Consider the following 25,408-nt stretch of genomic DNA (forward strand, 5'->3'; position numbering starts at 1 on the left):
TGTTCCTTTGTATGTCTTTAGGGAGGAAATGTAGGGTCAAAGATGGACTAATGCAGCAGTGATACTCACTAGACATGTTGAAAATGAACTATATAACAAGCAGGGGGGAATGGAAGGAAAAAAAATGAGAATGAGGAGAGGGTAAAGGGGTGACACTGTCCAAAAATAAATACCCTTAACCTGACTTATATAACTGTAATTCCTCTATATATCACCTTTATAACAATCAAAATACATAAAAAGAAGAAGAAAAAGAATGCCAGGAGTTTGGCCTAGTGGTAGAATGCTTGCCTAGCATGCACGAAGACCTGGGTTTGATTCCTCAATACTGAATACATAGAAAAAGCTGGAAGTGGTGCTGTGGTTCAAATGGTAGAGCTCTAGCCTTGAAAAAGCCCAAGAACAGCACTCAGGCCCTGAGTTCAAGCCCTAAGACTGGCAAAAAAAAAAAGTAATAATGAATTTTTTTAATTAAAATAAAACTGGGCTTCGTGGCTGATGCCTTTAATCCTAGCTACTCAGGAAGCTGAGATCTGAGAATGGTAATTCAAAGCCAGCCCAGGCACTAAAGTCTAAGAGACTCTTATTTCCAATTAGCTACCAGAAAACTGGAAGTGGCACTGTAGCTCAAGAGATAGGGCATTAGCCTTGAGCTGAAGAGCTTAAGGATAGTGCCCAGGCTCAGAGTTCAAGTCCCACAACTGACAAAAAAAGTTAAAATTAAAATTAATAAGAGAAAAGAGGCCTATCTTCCTCTTTTGGCTTTGTCCCTTCTAGTCACATCATGATTATTGTTTGAAAGACTACATAAAGCCAAGTATTATCATTGTAACCGAAAGGATAATACTGGCCTGGGAATGGACCAGTGGCTCTCACCCTTTAACATGCTTGAGAATCACCTGAAATGTGTTGGTTAAAAATGATAGCTTCAAAACTTCCCTCAGTGGTTTGTGATTTGTCAAATCTGCCCTGGAAGCCAGAAATTAATAGTTTGATCAAGTGCCACAACCATCAGATGCTGGTGGTCTGAGGACCACACCTTAAGAAAGCCCAGCAGAGAGATGAGTGTGAAGAAAGAGCCAAGGAAGACATGGAGTTGAGTCAAGCTTCTGGAATTCACAAGTGGTTTTGCCCTTGTTTACAATCTATTCCATTGCTCCAAGTGTAAAGCCTGCTTAGTTAAAAATTCACCAAACATACTGCTGACAGAAAGAAGTCTGGCATAAAAGTCCTGATAACACTAATGGCGCTAAGTGGGCTTTCTTTAAATCAGGCACCTCCTTTCAAGATGCGTGGAGGCTCAGCCTTAGTCTTTCAGCTTTGGGAAAGGAAATTTTCACCTTTCACCTTTGGTTCCTTTCAGTGGAAACAATCTCCTCCTCATATAGGAGTCCCAGCAAAAATCTGTCTAGTTTCTTTTTATAGTGTGTGTGTGTGTGTGTGTGTGTGTGTGTGTGTGTGTGTGTGTGAATGTGTGCTAGTCCGGGACTTGAACTCAGGAACTGGACACTATTCTTTAGCTTCTTCCCTCAAGGCTGGCACTTTACCACTTGAGCCACAGTTCTACTTCAAGCTTTTTGCTAGTTAATTGGAGATAAAGACTCTCAAGAACTTGTTTGCCCAACCTTGGTTCAAAATACAATCCTTACCTATCAGCCTCCTGTGTAGCAAGGATTTCAGAGCCTCTTTATACTTTTATAAGTCACATTTGCTTCGGTATGACTAGATATAGTCATACAATTTTATAGTTTAAAGACCACTAGGATTTTTGCAGGTAGAAGGTAGCAAAAGTAGCCACTGTGGCTACACTGTAGCTCTGTGGCTTAAACTCCCTCCTGGTATAGGAGGTTTAAAGCAAAAGAAAACTTTGAAGAACAAGCTAACAAAATATCAATAAAAGTCAAAGCAACTGGAGTACAAAAAAAGTCAAAGTGATATATAAAGGTATTATTTTTAAAGGATTAATGCTGTCTATTAAACATTAATTAAACATAGACATTTTGTGAAGTGCTATCAAAAGCAGAAATGAAAATAGAACCCAGGACTTCACATTTCTGGCTCTGGTCAATAAATCAGGCAATTTTCCTCCCCAATCCAAAATAACTGAAAATGCTCTGGTTATTTTCTAACATATGGCTTAGATATTTATATTTTAAGTGCTGTCAGCTCATAGTCCACATTATAAACATTCATTAACATTTAGTCAACTTCATAAAGAGACTCTAACTGCAAGGTCAGGCCAAGCACACATTGAAACAAAATAAACATCCCCAATCATTGGCCATAAATTGTTCCAATATTTACTTGATAACCTGACACCCATAGTCATTTGCCTTTCTTCCTCTCAAAATAACGTTCCTGAGGGGACTTTCCTCTCCTGTGACCATAGTGTTACTAAAGCCAGAGAGAGATAAGCAGAGTTCCAAAGATACCAAGCTTAGAATCTGAAAGGAGTTTGACTGTGAAGCTTAACCATTAGGAGAATCTATCTCATCAGTTAGTCATGTTTCATGGATTAATCAATCCAACAAACACTTGTGTGTGTGCCAGACCCAGTTCTTGTCTCAGCAGATAAAGTTAAAGTCTCCGTCATACAATACTTACACCCTCATAAGAACGCCAACAATAAACCAGTCAGCAAATAAATCATCACAGCATTAACATCTATGAAGAAAAACGAAGGCTGGAAGGCCAAAGGAGACTGAGAGCAGAAAAAGAGTATCTGGAATCTAACATTGCTATTTTCAATAGAGTGATCACAGCAACCTTCTCCAAAGCCTTTCAGGCATAATACAGACATATCTAGCTGTAATACTTTGTCCATCCACCCCTAGAGATACCAGCACACTGTGGGCAGTACAAAAATAATAAATACATGAAACAGCTGTAAACTGCTTATACACATGTGGATTCCTGAATATCTAAAGAGTTGGGAGTGGAGGGAGGAGTTAAAAAAAACACACCCCCTCTCTTACAGGAGCTTCCCACATTCATCCCCCCAAATCTGACTTACAAATGCAAGGCTACAGGAACAAAGACCCAAAAAGAAAGCCAATCTTTAATGAATTCCTTTAAAGTTCTCTTTTTCAAAACACTGGATTTAATAATTGATCATTCCAGCAGCTGCAACTAAGATAAATACTAATTATAAGATAACTTTACAAGATCAGGTAATTTCTTTTATTCTTATTAAGGGAGGGATGAGCTCCAAATACCCAATTTCTAATGTAATCTTTATGCGAAGCATACACATTTTAAAAACCACCAATATCCTATAAGAAAGAACAGGAAGCAGCCTCACTTTAGAAGTTTGCAAGGAGAATGAAGATATCTTAAAGGAAGTGAATACTTAAAATCTAAAGCTACAGGAAAGCCATATTCTATTTCAGATTAAGAGACATAATAAAGTCATCACTTTCTAGAAGTTGGGATTAAAGTTTGGTTTGAGCCTCAGACCCTCCTGCTTTTAATCTGAAATGGGTATTTAAAAGCTGGAATGAATTAAACAACATACCACCCACAGAATCAATTGTAAAAATACACTGGAACTAACAGCATAATGACTCAATCCACTTCCTTCCTCATTTTTCCATAATCCATTTGCCCTCTTCCTGCCACCTAATCTAATCACTGTCTGGGTTTCCATTAAATTAAGATTCTCCCTGTTGTGCTATCTGAAGTCACAGTACTGGTTTCCCCAGATTTAAGGAACAATTTTATAAGTTTTGCTATATACAATTGGATTGCTTAAGATGCAAAGCAGACAGAGATTCAATTCATGGCTGTGCATTCTGAGACTAGGTTGATGCTGAATGACATGAAGTCAATGAATGAATATATATATATATATATATACATATATATATATATATTCCCCGACAATATCCCATAGCTATTTGGAAATAGTCTAGAGTGAAAGAAAAAATTTCAAACTCGATGAGCATGTGTTCTTACCTCTACAGATACCTCCTCCACAATTGACAACAAAGTACGCATAGAACACCACAAATCCCAAGACAATTTGCACATACATTACCTCATCAGACCCTCAGGATGGCCTTCAGACCATGTAATTATCCCACATCAGGAAAATACATTACCCATACTAAATTCTGGGTTGAAGAACTGCAAGTATGCAGTAATCTATTTTATCTTCTGGGGACTAGGTCTTAAACTAAGCATCTGACTTTCTGCTCGAAAGCTGGCACTCAACTACCTGTGCCATACCTCCAGCTCCACAGTAATAATTCTGGAATATAGAAAATATTCTCATTGACATATTTCTGTAAATTTCTCAGCATACAGAGATCACCAAATATCTTGTTATCTACTGTCTGCTGCAAAGAGACTATGTGAAGGCATTTATCCAAAATTATTTGATGCTGTAGGTATTAAGTATCATTTGGACCTATATCACCAATAAAGAGAAGTATGCTGTCTTTGCTCTGTGATCACTCAATTAATAGCACACTGCATACAAATGTAGGCCCAACTGGCTTCTACACTGTACCAGGAAGCTAATCTAGTTGATGATAAAATACCAGAGTGGAGAACAATCTGACCCCAGGTAAGCCTTTGACTGGTGAGTTGATTCATAGCCCATTTCTAAGACAGGCCTTTAAATGGGTTAGATTGGAAGACTCCTATAACAGCTTAATTTTAACTCTCTTAGGAGCTAAGTGGCCATATCACAGCCTAACTGCAATAATTGCCAGTTGATTGATTTCTTTTAGCAGTTCTTTGTCTAGCAAACAAAACTAAAATGATCACATCTAAGAAAACAATACTTAAGAGGCTCTTCTTACCCCTTAGAGAACAAATCATAAGCATTTGGCCTTATTCTATGAAAATGACTCTCTTTTCCAGGTTTTGTTTCTGCATGCTTTATGCTGTATGCTTGTTAGAGGAAGACTAGAGCTTTATTATTGCCATTCAGTTGAGGTAGGTTCAAAGAGGTGAAGTGATCTGCCTGATGCCACAAGTTAGTAAGGACAGGACAAAGATGCAAATTTAGGTACCTTTATCTTTAAGTAACGGGCACTTTTCTACTATGCTATGTGCTCAGAAATTTATTGTGTAAGGACAGTTTCCAATGACTGCTTTATGTCAGTCTTCAGGAAATTCATTACCAAGTATATGAGAAAAGTTTCCTGCTTCCTTCTTATCCTTCCATCAAGATAACCCTGACTCACTGTCTCACTCTTAGAGTGATAGAATCAGACACTACAAAACTGCACAAAATAGATGATCTTAAATCTCCCAAGTTGTAAAATGAAATAAAATAGCTTAGTTCTCAAAACCAATTCTAGGAATTCACTGATATGCTTCACATTACCATTCAAGGACCTGTACTTGTCACCCCTTTTGCTTATTACAAAATAAAATTAAATAAAATTATGATGAATAAGTAGTTGTGAACATAAAAAAATGAATAACAACCCCTGGGAAAGTCAGAGAAACTGAAAATTCAAGGTATTGATAAGAGATTGTGAGAACCTTAAACAGTGACTATTCTCCTTTTCACCAATTTACTGCAAAACAGCCATCTAGACCATCGGGTAGCTGACTTTACTTATCTAATAATATCACTCAAGTAAGGAACTTTTTAGGATATTTTTCTTTTATGTTCTTGATATAGTATGTTTTATTTAATATTTTATCACAGATTTTTTTAAGAGTCCTAGGATTTGAACTCAGGATCTCACTCTTGCTAATTAGCCATTCTTCCTCTTGGATCATATCCCTGGCTCTTTTGCTTCTGTTATTCTTCAAAAAAAAGGTCTCACATTTTTACCTGGTTGGTCAAGACTAGCATCCCCCTATTTGCATTTCCCGTATAAATAAAATGACACACAAGCATAAAGAGCCTAATTTTTGCATTAGTTGTGATAGGGTCTCAGAAATCATTTAACTGGATTTCTTTTGAATCTCTGTCCTCATCATCTCAGCCAGAGAATGTAATATTAAAAACATAAACCATCATAAGTGGCAGATAGATAATTTTTATTAATTTGAAAATAGAGAAAAAACTTAAACATATATTTGACCAAAGAGGCTAGACATATATATATGGCAAAAATCACATACTCAATGCCATTAGCTACCAGGTAAATACAAGGGAAGTCTATGATGATATCAACTTATACCTATCAGAAGAGACTAAAAATCAAAAATGTTGACAACACCAAAAGAGGATGCAGAGAGAATGGATTAAAATTAAATATTCTAAAATTAAACATTCCTATCCTACTTGATTCAGCAAATTTCCCTCTTATTTTTCCAAGAGAAATGGAAACTTATTTTCATAAACATCTTTACTCAAATGTCCACAGCTACTTCGTTCATAAAAGCCATAACCTGGAAACAGCCCAGATGTCCTCTGTGAATTCTTAAACAAAATATGATATAACTAAGCCATGTAATATGGCTCCTTAATAAAAAAAGAAGCAACAACTTGACTTAATTTCCAGGGAACTGGTAAGACTTTTAAATGACAATTCTTAAAGATTTGTAGCCAAGCCAGGCGTGTGGCTCATGCCTGTATTCTAGCTACTCAGGAGGCTGAGATCTGAGGATCAGGGTTCAAAGCCAGCCCAGGAACAAAAGGACCTGAGACTCTTATCTCCAGTTAACCTCTAGAAGTGGGACTTGGCTCAAGGGTAAGCAGTAGCTTTGAACTGAAGAGCTCAGAGGTGGTCATGGGTCTTGAACTCGGCCTGGACATTTTTGATTTTAGTCTCTTCTGATAGGTATAAGTTGATATCATCATAGACTTCCCTTGTATTTACCTGGTAGCTAATGGCATTGAGTATGTGATTTTTGACCACCCCCGCCCCCCCCAAAAAAATTGTAGCCAGGTGGTGGTGGTGGTTCACAACTATAATCTTAGCTACTCAAGACACTGAGTTCTGAAGATTACTATTCCAAATCAGCATAGGCAGGAGAGTCCCTAAGACTCTTCTCTCCAAATTAACTACTAAAATGCTAGAAGTAGATCAGTGGCTCAAGTGGTAGAGTGCCACCTTAAGCAAATATCCTAAGGGACAGTTCCCAGGCTCTGAGTTTAAGCCCAAGTTAAGCGTGCACACTTAACACACACACACACACACACACACACACACACACACACACACACACACACACACACACGAAATGGAAAAGCAATTAGTTATTTTCAGGGGTGAGTTAAGGGGTAAGAGGGTAGAAAAAGAGTTACATAACAGAGTTATAAGGGGACTGCTCTTGTTGCTGGAATACAGCAACAAAATTATGCAGACAAAATTATGCAGAACTGAGTACAATAAATATAGGTAGACCTGTGGAAATCTGAGCAAGATTGATTCAGTGTTTCAAGGTCAAATATCCTGGGCAAGGAAGTGTAGTGCATAGTTTTGCAAAATTTAACCATTAAGGAAATTGGGTAAAAGTTATTATTATGTCTTACAACTGTAAATCTATTATGATCTCAAACTAAAATTTCAACTCAAAAACAAATTGACAACAAACATTTGCTAACATAACTATTTTAAATAAGCACTTGTTAATTTTCTCCTTTTTTTCTTGGCAACAAGACCACTGCATTTCCCTACATGCTTGGACATAACATTATGTCTATTATATCTCCTATGAAAATAGGCCATTAAAATTAAACTCATAAGGGATGAGAGAAGGCTTAAACAAAAGAATACCTATTATGAGAACACATTTGCATGAAGTTCCAGGACAAGCAAATGTAATCTAGGATGGGAAAAAACAAGGTTGCACATAATGGTACTTTCTAGACATATGATGAGACAGGAACTGATCTAACTCACTGTGGTGAAGGTAATATTCTACACCCTGAGAGAAGCTCTGGGTACTCAAATGTATGTATTAGAACTCAAGAAACTAACCAATAAGTGTGTGTACTTCACGGTCTGGAAATCATAGATGTAAAAACTGTGAACAAAAATTGAAATTAATCTTAAATTATTGACTGCATCCGTTCTGCTCCTCAGATGGAAGATTTGAAGAGTATACAAAGAGAGATCAAGGTGTTCGCTGAATCATCTGATGGAGTGGCGCGGAGGGAAGTTGTAATTATTTGATGTCTTTCTTATATATTCTTCTCAGAGAAAGAAAACTGCAATCAGCATAGTAAGCATGAAGTAAATTCATATAGAGTATCATTCAATTGGACTAAATTGAATTAAAGCCGATGTAATTAGGCTCCTCTGAAGATAATTTTGGCTAATACTTTGTTTATATGCAATACAAATATAGCAACTACTGACCTCAGGCACTGTTAGCTTTTATATTATTATATGTGTGGGGTTTTTTTTTAATATCCCTAGATCAAAATATCCTTTATAGGTCGGAGTAGCTGATGTTCTTCTGCCAAAATTCCTTCAAATGGGTATCAGATACCACCAATAAGGTAAGGAGCTCCTATAAAGTCCACAAATTGACATATATGTGTATATATGTGTATATATATATATCGCCTATTGTGATAGGTTACATGTTTTCTTTGCCTAATCATGACTTGATTCTTCTCAGGATATTTGTTTATTTTGGTAAAACTAAAAGATGGAGAGCAGGATTACTCTTAATTACATCCAATGGTACTCAATGTTTTCCACTTAATAGAATCACACTGCAGAAACATGCCTGCTTAATTGGTCAGGCAAGTCAAAACACTTATGAAGTGATTGCTTGACCCTAAGAACCATCCACAGACAAGGTAACAACTTTTAAAAATGTTGAATGCTGCTACTCATTTTGGTCTTAAAGGTTACTCATGGTCCAGGTTCTTAATTCTATTTTAGGTTAAGCTACCTCACATTAGGGCCTAGAGCTCACTCAGATAATATCCATGGTCATACACTTCCCCTTTTTAAGTAATCTTACTTTCACCCAATTTACTTCTAGATTTTACTGAATGCAGGTAGATTTAGTTGAGATGTTAGAATTGTTATGGAAAGGTAGGAAGAAGGACAGAGACAGAGAGGGGTTGAAATTTATTTGAATATGTTGCAAACATGTGGAAGTATAACACTCCTCTCACATAACTAATGTAAGCTAATTGTTTTAAGTTACATAGTTCAGTATATTAGTCATGGTCTAGGGCTCCTGCAGAAGATTTTGTAGTAGAAAGCATTGCTGGCCTGGTGAATGAAGATCAAACAAAAGAAAATGTAATTAAAAAAAAAAATCCTAGCAACTGAAAATAGAATGTCCTACCTTCATCCTTCCCAGTTTACTCATTATCTTAGGAAAAAGGTCGCAGAAAACAAACTTCATTGAGAACTATAGTTTCACAGTCTCAAGAAGGCTGAGGAAGCAGGTCTTCTCTGATTGGTCAATTGTTTTACAACTCATTTGCATAAGGCATGACCAATTACAATGAGGCCCAGGATGTAAAAGTTCTCAAACTCAGCTATTTCACTGCAGTGCCCTTCAACTAGGTTCCTCCTCACATGAATTTCTGTTTTTCACATTTGACCATTCTTTGCAGATTTCATTCTTGGTGTTGGTAAGAAAGGAGTCCTAGAAGACAACAGCAGTAGCCAGCTGTGAACTTAGTACACTAGCAGGCATTGCCTGCTTCAGTGCTGCAATTCTAGTGGCAAATGTAAACTGCTGAGCCAGGACTCTAACTTCAATGGGCTCTCTCTACCTCATGACTACTAGTTTGAGTCTTCTTGTTATTTTGTTCCTTTTCATGCTATAACCTTCATTCATAAAGTCTCACATCCCCTGTTGCTAAACAGGATAGAAAATGATTTTCTTCATGTAAAAGTGAACCTTCCAAACTCTTTGCCATGGAAACATTGATCAGGGTCGGTGAGGGGACATATGTCTTAAAACAATTTGTCTAATCCCTTCCACAGCAAAGGTTTGTATAGGGTAACAACTGAAATATTCAAAGAACCCAAGATCCATCCCTTTGTCTCCCTCAATGTCCTTTACAAACACCTCAAAATATCCTTGGCAGCAGCTTCAATTTCAAATTGCACATACCCCTTCATAGTAGGTAAGGGGATGTGTTGATTTTCAAAACTCAGCATTTCTTGTACTGGGGAAAAAAATCTATTTAGAAATCCCTTCCTCGTTAGTCTGCAGAGCTTAAGTCAAGTCAGGGGGCCAACAAATGCTGATATTTCAAGAAGCTTAATCTCTTAATGACTGGTGTCAAAGAAAGGAAGACTGTCAGAATCCTCATGAAAAGGAAAAGGAAATAAAAAGCTTCATCTGAATACATAGGAGTTCAGGGATACAAGAGGGAAAATCATGGTTGTAACCAATAGGACATCAATACTCAGTAATCCCTCTGCCCAAGAGTATTCCATCCAAGTAGTTGAAGGTATCTTTTGGTAGGAAAATCAGTCATTGAGAAGAGTCTAAATATAAACAACATCATTTTACCTCTTTCCCCCCAAACTACCGCTTCTCTAACTTAGAAAATCAGATCTGCAAGAGATAGATAGAATTTAAATAGGATTCAGAAAGCCCTCTCCCACTGGGTTGTTAACTCTCCATGTCACTAGCAACTTAAAATTATCCCACTGGAATGATGTGAACAGAAAGATGGAAACCCACTTGGTAGGTACAAAATAAAATTTCTTCTGTTTTTCACATGCTCATTAACTGTGACTTTCTTTAAAGAGTACATATGGCCTGACACAGAGCACAAATGTAGGCTATTCTGCTGTGGAACTATTCCTCAGTCTCAGAAAGTGGAGACAGATGGACCTTTGTTCTCAGCCTTGCCTAAGTTTATAGTCCAATACACTACCCCACAGCACTGGTGTTCGTAATTAAGGCTCACTAGGGACTATCTGAAGGAAAGAAAAGGCTCAAGAATACTGCAGGGGACTGGAAAGAATGACCAAGGAAAGGAGCTCTGTTTCTTGCTATGTAAACAAGCACAAATAGAAGTCTCATTTTTTTAAATATTACAGTGGACTGAGGGATGGGAATTCCAAGAATTATTTAATATTGTTTTGGGTATTTATTTATTTGGTGTACTGATGACTGAATTCAAGAGCTCATACTTGGCAAGTACTTACCACTTGATCCATGCTCCCAGTCCTTTTGTCTCTTTCTTCCATTAAATTTAATTTTCAAATAGGGTTTCTTGCCTTTGCCAAAGCTGGCTTTGGATCACTGTCATCCTGTCTCTCCCCAGTATAGCTGGGATTACAGGCATATACTACCACAACTGGCTTTGAATTATACCTCCTTCAAAAATGACTTCTGTTTCCTTCTTTTTGTAAGTAATTTTAAATAACATAAATATGGTGGAACAGGAATGAAGGTAATTGGAATCAAGAGTTACTTTAGGTCTACTTCCATCTAGTTTGATAATAGGGCAATGAGAAAGCCAAGCACCAAACATGACACAGTGAGGGAATCCTGTAGTTCTCTACCCTTCACTCTCAGTCATTCAATGGAGTCATTAATGCAGAAAGTAAGATTTAAGTTTGGGCCAATTGGTTTTAGCCAAGTCTTAAGGGTAAGGATCACAGAGAATCACCATTTTATTCAATAAGAGATGTCACTTAAATTAGAGAGATTACAATGCCTTGTCAGAACAGATGATGTCAAGGCCAAAACTAGGATTAAAGACCAGTGTCTGAGGCCTTCATGAAGCTCACAGGAGAAACCCGAGTCAGAGCTGTCATTCAGACCAGGATTGCCTGGGCAGCATTCAGAGCAGGGAATTCAGGATGTCCCTCTGTGATATCCCTACTTTATACATAAGGCAACTGAAGTCTAGAAAGGTCAACAGATGCCCAAGGACCAGTTTGAACTGGGGAAGTTTGACCTCAAAGCGTGACTTTTCAGCTTCCTCCACCATTTTATTAGTGGGAGTTCCAAGAGCACTTGTTACAAATTCTCTATGCTACACTTCTTCACAGAAATTACTAATGATGACAAAGGAAGCTCCTTGTAGGTCTCAAAAATAGCTCCTGCTCTTTTGACATTTCATTTCAGACAAATGCCATTATGCTCCCCACCACTCCAAAATGAAAGTGTAGATTACATTATGTTTATAAGCCATGAATTAGAACCCTTTCAAAACTCACTTTCCAGATCAGCCACTTGTGTTAAGTCTCAGAGGATAAAATAACTGTGCAATTCACCTAGTTAGCAACTTGATGTTTCTTCAATCTCCTTCCAGGTTTAAAAATACATAAACTGTCTTTTATGTATTTATACATAATTTAATATACTGATTAAAGTATATTCTTTCCTAGAGGGAAGATATTCTTTCAGAAAGAGCCGACACATCTACATTTCACTAGCAGTGGTGGCCGCTATAGGATTTGAACCTTGTAAATGAAAGCAATGATCTTTGCTACCTATTGGCACAATCCCTTGAAGAATTGAGAAACAAATCAGGGGCAAGATGTGTGACACTAAATACAAAGATGAGAAATTAGGTAAGAAGTACAGATGTAGGCAAGAATTGGAAATGATGTTCTCAGGCTCATAATAATTCAAGTTTGGATTTTCCAGTTTTACCATGATGCAAAAGCAATGCACATTAAGCAGAACTGTAATTTGAATTTTGATAATTTGCTGGACTAGTGATATGTAGTGCAATCCTCTCTCTTGAAGCTGATGATCAGCTCCCAGGGGTGGCTGTGACCTGGAAGAAAACCAGCTGGTACTCTACAGTGTGCTTCAGTGCTGTTATGCTGTGATGATTTGTGAAGCAGGCATTGTTAAGTCATTTTTCAATGCATACAAGAGTATTTATTGCAGCATTTTTTTAAAGTAACCAAGTCCTGAAAACTTAACACCGTAGCCTTATTTGTCACAAAAGGAATTAAGAACACAACCATATGAGCAATATCATGTCATCCATCTAAAGAAGAAAGTTCTCCAAAATTTAATATGGGATTATATCCAAAATACAGTCCATGTGAAAGTTAAGTTACAGAAGCCTATATTGGATTTTCCCATGTGAAGAGATAAAAACGATGGCTACGGTGTGCACATGCAGATACATGAGCACAAGCACATCTACACAGATAGGAATGCCCATATGTATGTGGACCCACAACATATCATAAAAGTACAAAAGAAGCTGGCAAAGAAGTTTTAACTGCCTTACAGAGCAGAAAGAGTATCTAGAGAGAATAAAAAAAGAAAAAAAGATATTTTCCATTCCATATCATTTTTGCAGTTGTTGCAGGTTATAGTTACAAAGTTAAAAAATATCAAATGCACTTCTGACTTACTTTTCTGCCTCTGATGGGTTTATTGAGCTGTAACCCTGCTTGTACATGGAGAGGCCACCACATATGCTGAAATGGCATGCATACCTACCATTCGACTATAGGTAAAAGCATGGTACTCCGGAGTCCTCTTTCCCTTCAAATTTTAGAAATTATTAAAACAGAAAAGATGAAGAGATCGCCCTCCTACATTTCTAACTTCTACCATGTAGGTTTTAAGGATTCATGAAAAAGGGGGATGGGGAATCCACTCAAATAGTTTCCATGTTGTTGGGTTTTTTTTCCTTAGGTGGCATACAGAGAGGCAGATCTGGGGCTAAAATTGATCAGCAACTGAAGGATTTGTTCAGTCTATCAACCTGGGTGGCGAAACTTCTAGTTCAAAAGTTCTCTTAATCAAGATATGGAAGAAACATGTACTCCTGTGCCTTGTATCAAGTACAGCTTGATCACTTCAGGCTGGAAAATACTTGAGCCAACAATGGAGTGATGAGAAAAGTACTTTCTAGGGAGTACCTTTTTTGGTCAGAAAAATCTCAGCAGTTCATAAGCAATTTTAATTTGCCATAGTATATTTTTATAGATGTCTCTGAACAATTAAAACTCTGCACTGCAAATTGAAATTGCTCATGCCTAGTTGCAAATTTTATTGCCACAAAATGGGGTCCCTAAGAAGCACTATTAACTTTAATGGTGACTTGTTGCTCCCTGATTATGAGTCATCCTAATAAAATCACTGCGATCGTCTCCTTGGTGGATGAAAAGGAATGTACAGACACAACAACAGAAAGGAAAGAGAGGAGAACCAGGAACACTGAAACATAATGGGACCAGGAAAAAGGAGCCAGCCCCTCCTCAAAGTCAAAGAAAGAAAGGCATTACTGAGCATGGTAGAAAGAAGAAAAAAAATGGAAATGAGTATTTTAAAAGAAAGGGATGAAGGAACCGACCAAATCAGATGGGAAATACCTTCTTTTCCTTGAGGGCAAATACAAGCTGACTTAACCATTTTTTTTTCCAAGTTGTAGAATGCACGTACTCAACTGAACCACATCAGAAAATTAAAGCCAGTCTCATACTTTGTTGTTAAAGTGTTTTTAATAAAGCTTAGATGTTCTAAGAGTTGCTTGCTCATTATAAAAAAATGAAGGGGAAATTATGAGGTGAAAAAAATTTTAAAGTTCATTATCTACATTCAATCAATAGGAACTATGGGAAGCACCCCTGGTACATTCAACAGTGTGCTTTCTGTTGCACAGCTGATATGCAGTCCATATTTTCCTTTTCCATTGTCCAGTGTAGATTAAGTTTACCTGTGAATCTAAACCACTGCCTAAACATTAAAAGCAAGGGTTTTTTTTTTAACATTTTCTCACACAATTTTACTTCCTTAATGATTATTTTATTAGCAGATCATAAGAATGGTGTTTATATCTTTACCCATTTAAAGAGCATTTTGAATAGAAATTTCATATGTCCATGGATAGTATAGAAAACAAGATGAGGAGTGGGGGGGAGGGAAATGGGGACCAAGACATGTGAAAGGGTATCAATGTATGGGAATTAATGTACCATCTATCTGGCAAATATCATGTAACCCTTCTATTAATTACAATAAAAAATGTATGGAAAAAAAGAAATAAACATATATCTTGTGAAACATCTAAGCTGTATGTCCCTGAAATAAGAAAAATGAAGCTTATTCACTCATCATAATCATTAGAGTAGTGATTGTTACTAATAACCAATTCAAAATTGATGTTGGGGATGAGGGTAGAGCTAAGTGGTAAAAGTGATTACATACACAAAGCTGTGGATTCAAGCGCCAGCACACCCACAACAAAAAAATTGATATGAACTTTATACTTCAGCAGTTTCAAGTGGGTACAGTTCCAATGGTTTCAATAACATTCTTGGAGAGCATGACTCTACTTCCTATAACATGGCTATAGATTCTTGGCTTAGCAGTTCCACCATTAAAAGTCAATAGTAATCCAGGCACTGGTGCTCCTAGTTCCTAAGAGGCTGCAATCTGAGGTATGGAGTATGTAGCCAGCCCAGGAAGGAAAGTCCATGAGATTCTTAGCTCCAATTAACCATCAGAAGTGTGTGTAGTTCACATAGTAGAATGCTATCCCTGAGTTAAAAGTTAAGGACAGCACCTGAGCCTTAATTTCAAGCTCTAGTGTTGGCGTGTGTGTGTGCGCGCGCGCACACACACACACACACACACACACACACACACACACACACACACACACAAAGAGAACATGAGTTCCAAATGGGAAGCAGAAAGAGTTGTAAAGAGAGGGAAGGAGAAGAAGGGAGGGATGGAAAAAAGGGACAGAGAGAAGAAAACAACAGAATTAGTTAATCATATCCTAAAGCTCATACCATTAATGAACTTTAGAGATATGTTAATTCACGTCTCATAATTTTCCTTGAAAAATGTATTTCTCTGTGTTTACTGGATCAGGAGCTGGAGCTCAGATTTAATAGGGTGCAGAGGGGAAGGGTGAGAGGGGATCCAAAAGTTCACAGGAAAGCTATAGTGAGGAAGGAGGCCAAGCATGCAGTTTATGAGGGAGGAAAAAGAGAAGAAGAAACTTTTGCTCTGCAACATTTGCCTTCCTTTCTATGCTTCAACTCTAGGTCAGAAATGGGACACAAACTGAACCTTCAAGAGCTTCAACAGAGCCTCTTCCTTTCTGGTTCATTTCTGCCCCCACCCCAACCCCTCCCAGGACCCATGGGGTCAGGCTAGGCCAGCAGCTCCAGGAGTCTCAAGGTCATGGCTAGCGTTGGCACACCACACTCATACTTTGAGTGAAAATAGGCCTCTGAAGAAGAATGAAGCAAACGCCAGGAAAGGAGCCACTTTGCAAATAGGCTTCCAAGGAGAATTAGCCTCTTGAAATCCTCTGCGCAAAAGTTCACACCATAAAACAGCTGCTGCTTAATGTCTGGGGTTCTAATTAGTCCTGAGCGGCCTGATTTGCACAGAACTTCTGGCCAATGGTGTTCAGGCTCTTTGCTCTTCCCTTTACCATTCAATCCCCTAAGTGTTCTTGGTCAAAAACTAGGTCATAAACTTACCGCTGAGAAGCATTTACTGCCTTTTCAAATGGCGTTTTCTGTTCAAGAGGTTATAATAATAACGGAAGAGAGCAAACACACTTTCAAGTCTTGGCAAGTGCCTGCCAGTTTGGAAAACTGGCTCTGGTATCTTATCTTCTCTTGTGCCTCCTTCAGGTTGAAACCACTGAACTCTGACCCTTCTCTGGACCAATACAAATCATTTCTAGAATGACTGTATCAAATTTTATTTATTCTTTAACTTCCAGCTTTAAACTAACAGCTCCATGCCAAGAAAAAAAAAAGAAAAAGAAGAAAAGTTGCTGTTTCATAAACTACTAGCATGCTTTCAACTCTGCCAAAGTTTACAGCATAGTTACATCCTGCCACATGAAAAAAAAAAAAAAACAAGGCTGGCTGGGGATACAGGGAGGTGGGGTGGGGGAGTGGAATCAGGCAGCTGTTTTTTCAATAAACTCAAGCAAAAAACTTCCCACTTGCCCACACCCCCAGTAGAGAGAAGCAAGAGGAGGCAGCATGAGAAACCTTATTCCTCCAGGGCTAATCTCTTGGCTAGCTAGCTGGTTTGCTTTCCACACTCCCACACAACTGACCAGGGTCCTTTCTAATCCACCCAGGGAACCTAAGGACAGAAGCCAAAGGGTTTGTCTCCATTTCCTTGGGTGTTTATTCCTGCCTTCCCCAGAGGGAAACCTTTCCTCCCCACCCATCTTCTCTGTAATTGTCCTCCTTCCTCACCATCCATCACCCCAATATGTCTGAAGCCCACAGCCCTGCATTCCAGAAGTAGAAAGCTCTAAGGTGTCTATTTCTCATCCCACGCCTTCCAAGAATATGCTGGAACTCCCCTCTACACACACACACACACACACACACACACACACACACACACACACACAGCTGTTGTCAACAATTCCTGGGGCGCCTGAAACCAACCTGTCCTCAGCAAATGGGGCTCTGGGATCTCTTGTGGAGAGGAAAGGGGAGCCTGGAACATGAGAAGGCAGAAGAGAGCAGCTGCAAGCCCACCCGGACTCGGCCAGCCGCAAAGCTCTAATTTGTTAACCTAGAAAACCCAAGGGCATTGCAATCAAAGAGGCCTCCACACCAAGGAGTACCTCTGATTACTTTTTTCCCTTCTAGTGGGCAGGCAGAGCAGAGGGAAAATAAGGACAAATGTGTTCAAAACAGAAATACTGCATAACACTAACTTGGCTTAGGGCAAGGCCCAGATTACAGGCCCAACACCTCCATTTCTGTCCAAGTGGAAAGAGAAAATACAGGGTGCAACTTTGATCCAGCTGCATGAACTCAGCTGCCCAGAGATTCTGCCAGCCTGGAACATCAGCATTCCCTCAAATTGCTTCTACGGACCTGGCTGGCCTTTAAAAAAAAAAAAACCTTCAGAGTTTTCTAGTTCATCTGGGTAAGCTGACTCTTTTCAACATCTTGGTTAATCATCATTATAGTGGCACAGTTATTTAACTTCAAGACTTGATGGAAAATAGTTTAATGTTAAAGAAGACTGTGCATATATATACAATTTCCATCTAAAAAAGCCTCTAAAATCTTTCTCAAATGACTGAACAGTAACCAAAGAATATGAATTAACAATATTGTAACTTTGGTAGAATGTGTTTTTAAAAATCCTGGTCTAGATAGACTGCATCTTAGACTAGTGCTACATCACAGCAATTTGTCTGTGGGTTTTTTTATTGTTGGTTTGTTTGGTTTTTTGGCAGTAGGATTTGAACTCATGCTAAGCAGATGCTTTATCACTTGTGCTACACACTCTCAGTCCCCAGGGCTGGTTTTTTTAAAGTAGCAATCAGAGTTGGCATATGATGTATGTATCTCTCCATGAAGATTCTGCATAGCATAATTTATATTCTTAGTCTTAAAAATCCATCTGAATTCTAAAATCACCACCAAAATAGCTATAGTGTCTCAAAGGTATAAAATGCCAAAATAATAATTTTTTCCAATTTTAGCTTACTAAAGTATGTATGTAATTAGTGTAACAATCATTGGTGCAAAAGCAGTATGTTTTCAAATATGTCTAGTATGAAATAGGTATATCATAACTCCAATGACAAATCCAGGTCACAAAGTATTTCATTCCTGTTAACCAATTCTATCTATGCCTTCTGGTTTTCTTCAAATTATGCATAAAAGTAGCTAAGACCCAATGGAACTAAATCCTAACTCCAAACCAGGAAAATCTAAATTGGAAATCTAATTTTCTTCAAGCTTCAAACTCTTCCTCTCCCTTTCCAGATTGACTTACTTAAGCTTAAAAGAAAGACAAGAATATTAGACATAAAGTACAGATCCATCTGTATAGACTTGAATTTCCTAACTCAATAGCTGAGGTGAGGCCTTCCCCACAAATGCACCATTCCAGCAAGAAAACTAACTTCTCATTAATTGGATGATAGAACTTACTCACGTTGTTAGAAACAGGAAATGTATCTATGTTAACTGCCTTGAAGGTTTACTTGAGTTCTTCCAGATTCTTCTTTTCCTCTCCCTCCCCTTTGATCACTTCAAATTCCCTCATCTCCACCATTATCCTGTAAGCATTTGCAACCTGGGAAGAATGTTTATGAACTTAATTTGAACTCAATTTGCTACCTTTCTACAGGAAAACTAGAATCTAAAACTTGTTTATCTGGTTGAGCCTAGAGAACTTTCAGCAAAATTAACTTGAGCAAGGAAAAACAAAAACATATGTTCAAAAAGCAATGAATAATATATATTTGCAGTTCTTTCTATGAAGTTAGGCCTTCATGAGATAACTGCTTATATCTATTGCAAATCAGCTATAAGCTTATATAAAATACAATCACTTACAGCTCATTTTTTTTGCTGAATATTCCTTCCACAGACCTGTATATTGTAAGAGGTGCTGGATATTTTTTTTTTGAAGGAATCTATGGAACGTTCTTCAGACATTGAGAACATGCTTTCAAAGGGAACTGTGGGAAGCCAGACCTTTCCTCTCATGTTTATTTCTTAGCCATGAGGTGATAGTGTTCTCTTCTATTCTCTTCACCACTGCCATCTGGTACCCCCATCAGACACCTAGAAATCTAGTCCTCCTGAACACAGATTGAACCTAAAAAACTGTGAGCCAAAATAGACTTTTATATTCTTTGTAAGTTATCTATCTCAGGTATTTCATGACAGTAATATAAAGCTAACGGACTAACATACCTATCCCTATGAGCAGACTCATAAATACAAACGATTACTACTTACAATTCATCTATCCTAATAAATTTGGACATTGCTGTAATATTTTAGCTACAAATCAGAGAACTACATACTTAATGTCCCTAATGTACTCTTAAAATACTGGTTCACAGCTAAGGTGCCTCATGCCTCATACCTGCAATCCTAACTACTCAGGGGACTGAGACATAAGGTGGTTCAAAGCCAGCCTACATAGGGAAGTCTCTTATCTCCAACTACTACGAAAAATCCAGAAGTAGAGCTGTGGCACTAGTGGTAGAGTGCAAGCCTTGAGCAAAACAAAACCCCAAGTCAGAGCCAGTCTGCGTTAAAGCCCAAGGACACATGCATGCAAATATATATAATATTATATATTATATACAAATATATAATATTTACATATTAATTCAATGCACATCTGACATCAACAACCTTTATGGTATCTACAGTATCTATAAATCCAAATGTCAACAATCATACAATTCATCAATGAACAATGTTACATATTCTACTGACCTGTACAGATCTTCCTAAATGCCTGACATTAAATGAGAAAGGACCTAACAACAACGTCCAGAAAAAAAAGTAAGAGTTCTCTTATGAACAATATATCAACAAAATTCTCTAGGAGAGAAAGGTGACATAAAATACAAATTCTATAAGGTAACTAAAATATTTTATAATTTTTTTTGGTCGGTCATAGGGCTTGAACACTGTGCCTGGGTATTTTCCCTAAGCTCTTCAACTCAAGACTACTGTCCTACCCCTGGAGCCAAAGCCCCATTTCCCATTTTCTAGTGATTAGTTGGAGATAAGAATCTCACATTCTTTAGTGGCCAGGCTGCCTTTGAACCACAATCCTCAAATCTTAGTTTCCTAAGTAGCTAGAATTATAGGCGTGAGGCACCATGCCCCACTAAAACTGTTTTCTGTTTTTAACAGATAACTGGAGTATAATAATACTAAAAGTACAGTCTGAAAGAATATTTTATTTTGAAAGAAATAAATATTAATTATACTTGAATTTGTAATTATTAATTTCTGTTTTCTGAATAATTAAATATCACATCTGCAGTTTAAAAAAAAAACACAAATTCTAGATCTCCAAAGTTAAATGATTATTTAGGCCCAGAGGACTCACCCATGTTATTTGCATGCACTTAGATTCTTGTTGTCTGTGTCCCACAGTTACTTAAGAATTTTTAATATACAAATGTAGTTTTGAAATAATATAAAAATAGGTGTCAACCAGTCACAGGGAGAGATCTGCAATACTCTCATTTCAAGAATGGCCATTTCTAGAGTAATTTCAAAGTCAGAACCACAAATAGGATTGGAGACATTTAGAGGAAGAGAATACTGTTGGCTTAGGAGATCCCATGTTAATCAAAGTCAGGATCTCAGACACCATGTTAATATTGCTTTTCAAAAACTGTCTCGAAGGCGACAGTGTACTAATGGCTCATACTTGTAATTCTAGCTACTTAGGAAGCTGGGATCTAAGGATATAAAGATCCAAGAATCACAGTTCAAAGCCAGTCTGGGCAAGAAACTGTGAGACTCTAATCTCCAATTAACCACCAGAAAACCAAAAGTAGGAGAGCTGTGGCTCGAAGTTACAGAACACCAGTCTTGAACATGAAAGCAAAGGCCCTCAGTTTATGTCCCAAGACAGAAAAAATAAAAAATGTAAAAACCTATGTTCAGGCAAACTTGTCTCATCCTGCTATTTCTGAGTCCAGATCTCCCCTTCATTATGTTTCTCCTAGTCTACTTGGTCAGAATCTGTCTTCAGTTCTTAAAATGAAGAAATCTTAATATTAGCTTTTTATATCTCTCATAGAGACATAAAGGAAACAAAATCTTACATTAACTGAAATTGTTTGTTCAGTAAGAATGACTACTTATGAAAGTGTGAATCTTAAATCTTCTATAATATGATTATTGCTGCTACATGAAAGGGGATTACTCTTACTGAAATAGAAAATTAAAGAGCAAAAATCCAGATAAGACAACAAATAAACGAAGCTGTCAGCATTGTCCTACCTGAAGAGCACTCATCAATCATTCTGTATGGTGATGATGATTCTTCAGCAAACCCACCACAGAAGTGAGATTGTTGCCAATTCCTGTGCATTTAAAAGAGGAAAGATGTCACTGTATGTGAAACCACCACATGATCAGAAAGACATTTCATAATTTGACACAGGACAATAAATGTCAGCAAATACTTTGGAATTCAGCACCTCAGAAATGACCCATTGGGGTGTTCCTGAAATATACGTCATGCCATCAATCAATTTTTGTTTCATTTGTAGCTACCACTTGCAAAAGCACTGGAGAAACTGAAGATATGTATGATTCCAGAGCTTGGACAAAAATCTCAAGGGAGGAAACGCACATATAACAGGAAATACAGGAATGCATTTTTCTAGGGAATCTTAGAAATACTATCACTACATCATACCAGAACAAATGCTTTCATCTCCATGAATTTTTATCACACCTCTCAAAACGAAGAGAGGCCAGGTGCCAATGGCTCATGCTTATAATCCTAGCTAGTCTGGAGGCTGAGATCTAGGGATCCAGGTTCAAAGCCAACCTAGTCAGGAAAGTCTATCAGACTCTTATTTCCAGTTAACTACCAAAAAGCCAGAAATGGAGCTGTGGCTCAAAGTGGTAGAAGGCTAGTCTTGAGCATAAAAGCTCAGAGTCAGTGCCCTGGCTGGCCCTGAGTTCAAGTCCTAGGACAAGCAGGAGAAGAAATAAAAACAGGAGGATGAAGCTTTGTAATTTTCATAGGCAAAAAAGATTTCCAAATGATGACTTTTGAGAAAGGAAGAGGCAGTGACATATTCCTAGCAAATGGGAAACACATGGTTTCCTCAGGGGATTTGTCTACCCTAGGCTATTTTACTTCTAAGCAGGAAGATAAATTATTAAGATTTGAACACAATGGCCTTTAGAACATAGCATATATTTCTGTTCAAAACCAGAGGTCCAAGGCTTTCCATGGGGATTCTAGAATGAACAGGGCATGCCCCACCAAGAGACAAATAGAGCATCAGCATCCACAGAGGAAACAGCTGGGATGACTGAATATCAGCAGGGCATTTGCCCAGTAGACTCTACTGGACTCATCTACAGAACATGAAGAAAAACAAATTTGGACAATTAGGGATCCCCACTGGCAAATAGGATACCTGTTCACCTAGTGTGGGGTGAGGGGATTTATTGTTTGTTTGCATGTTTGCATCTTCATTCAATTGTTTATGCTGTAGTTTGTATCTTTTTTTTTGTTTTTGCCTTTTTAATCTCATGTGTATAACAGAATCTTCCAGGAAACTGGAATAAAAGACACTTCCATTGGTCTCCAAATGTGCACGCACACATGCACACATATGCACACACGTGCACACACGTGCATGCACGTACAGGTTGTGCATGCACACACATGTAAATGGGACTTGAACTCAGAGCCTGGATGCTGCCTGACCTTTTATGTTCAAGGCTAGTACTCTACCACTTGAGCCACACTTCCATTTTTGACTTTTGAGTGGTTATGGGAGATAAGAGTCTCATGGACTTTCCTACCCAGGCTGGTTTCAAACAGTGATCCTCAGAACTCATTCTCCATGGTAGAATGGAGGGGGCCTATGGGCCCCTGGCAGAATTTATGGTCTTGGAAACCGCTAAGCACATCTTCATGTTCTCCTTCCTTCATCTCTTTCCTTTTCTTCCTTTCTTGATTCATAAGGCCATCATAGGCCTTATTCTCTGTGCTGTGCAGAAGGTGCTTTAAGTGGCCATGTTCAGAGTGTGGGTAAGTACAGGGAACACTGCACACCATCCCCATACAGGAGACCAGTCCCCACCCCACCCCCACCCCCCACCTTTTAAAGGATGACAAAGGCTTATCTTCTGGGAAGGTGTGGGATAAAATTTCTCAGGAGGTCCTATCCAATTTCCGAGCAATCTGTAACACCGAGCTGAATGCTCTGCACTCTGTCACTTGTAATACAAATGCACCTCACAGATACGTCAGCCATCAGTCTCTCAGTCTCTCTCTCTAAACAAACAAATGGCCTGCTAGGTAGAGGAGAGCACCATTCCCCAAACATCAGTGAAGTGACTATGTGTGTTCAATTATCCCGCACTACTAGCAAAAGCCAGATGCAACAGACACCCACTTCATCCAAGCTATTCCATGCGGGCCACCAGCCTCTCTTCACGCAGCCCTTTTCTCCAGAAATCAATACATCCAGGGACATATATGGTAAGGCCACTAAGATGTCATACACGTGAATAAACATGTGTAAGACATTTGCTTAGTTACAGACCAAAATCAGGAGCTATGAAAAAAATGGCACCCTTAAGATTTGAAAATACTTTGATGAGGAATTCTTTTAATCTTATAGGTCAGATAACGATCTGAATTTCCATGATTTTTAACTTAAAAAAAATCACACTGGCTACACATGAGAGGCAGAGATTGAGAAAGATCACAGTTTAAGACCATCACAAGCCAGATGCCGTGGCTCACGCCTATCATCCTAGCTACTCAGGAAGCTGAGATCTGAGGATTGCAGTTCAAAGCCAGCCCAGGCACTAAAGACCTTGAGACTCTTATCTCCAATTAACCACTAGAAAACCAGAAATGGCGCTGTGGCTCAAGGGGTAGGGTCGTACCCTTGTGCTGAAGAGCTCAGGGGCAGTGCCCAGGCCCAGAGTTCAGCCCCATGACCGGAAGGAAAACAAAACAAACAAACAAACAAAAAGACCATCACAGATATTTTGGTTGTTGTTGTTGTTTTTCCTTTTGCCAGTCCTGGGGCTTGAACTCATGGCCTAGATGCTATTCCTGAGCTTCTTATGCTCAAGGCTAGCACTCTACCATTTGAACCACAGTGCGACTTTCAGCTTTTTCTATTTATGTGACACTGAAGAATCAAATACATGGCTTCATGGACACGAGGCAAGCACTCTATCACTAGGCCACATTCTCACAGCCCCATCACAGATGGGGTCCCAGCACCACTTCTGGTTTTCTAGTGGTTATTTGGAGATAAGAGTCTCATGATCTTTACTGCCCAGGCTGGCTTTGAACCACGATCCTCAGATCTCAGCCTCTTGAGTAGCTCAGATTACAGGAGTGAGCCATCACAGCAAGGCCAGATTATTCTTATTTTCTTTCTTGTTAAGAAAAATTAGAGAGACTCGTATTTCAACAAACAAGTTCCATGGAAACTTCAATACGTAACACTATATGCCATTGTCAGCAGAGTTAGGGATGACTGGGCTAGGATTCGCACCAGTAAATGAGGCTGACAACCAAGCCTTTACTTATTTCTATAGACTCCTGTAGTATATATCTTTTGTCAGAGGAAAACTACTGGACTGTGTTCTTACAGAATGTATAAAAATTAACTCAGAATGGCTTAAAGATTTAATGGAAGCCCTAAAAATGTAAAATTCCACCAAGAACCCAAGGGAAAATTGACCTAGTAATGACTTGAAATATAACTTCAAAAACATTAACTATTGAAACAACAACAAAAAATGGAACTACATCAAACTAAAAACCTTCTAGCTGTTAGCTGGTGGCTCATATTTGTAATCCTAGGTACTCAGGACGCTGCAATCTGAGGATTCTGATTTAAAACTAGACCAAACAGGAAAGCCATGAGACGCTTATCTCCAATTAACCGGCAAAAAGACAGAACTAGAGGTATGGCTCGAGAGGTAGAGTATCAGACTTCAGCAAAATAAACCAAGCAAGAGTCCGAGGCCCTGAGTCCAGGTCCCAGAGCTGATACACACACACACACCCCACATACTTCTGCACAGCA

At 38.4% G+C, this 25,408-nt stretch overlaps 1 long non-coding RNA gene across 1 annotated transcript in view; it reads right to left on the reverse strand.

Annotated features, from left to right (window-relative positions):
- The window catches only part of LOC150048341 (uncharacterized), a 137,672-nt gene extending 115,983 nt beyond the window's left edge, over positions 1 to 21,689 (reverse strand). The window contains exon 1 of the long non-coding RNA XR_016539245.1: positions 21,606 to 21,689. This is a non-coding gene — a long non-coding RNA (uncharacterized LOC150048341). The remainder of the gene's footprint in view (positions 1 to 21,605) is intronic.
- Positions 21,690 to 25,408: the final 3,719 nt, after the last annotated feature.

This window comes from Megascapheus bottae, chromosome 22 (genome assembly GCF_031878675.1).
Source record: "Megascapheus bottae isolate mThoBot1 chromosome 22, mThoBot2.hap1, whole genome shotgun sequence".
Lineage (NCBI taxonomy): Eukaryota > Metazoa > Chordata > Mammalia > Rodentia > Geomyidae > Megascapheus > Megascapheus bottae.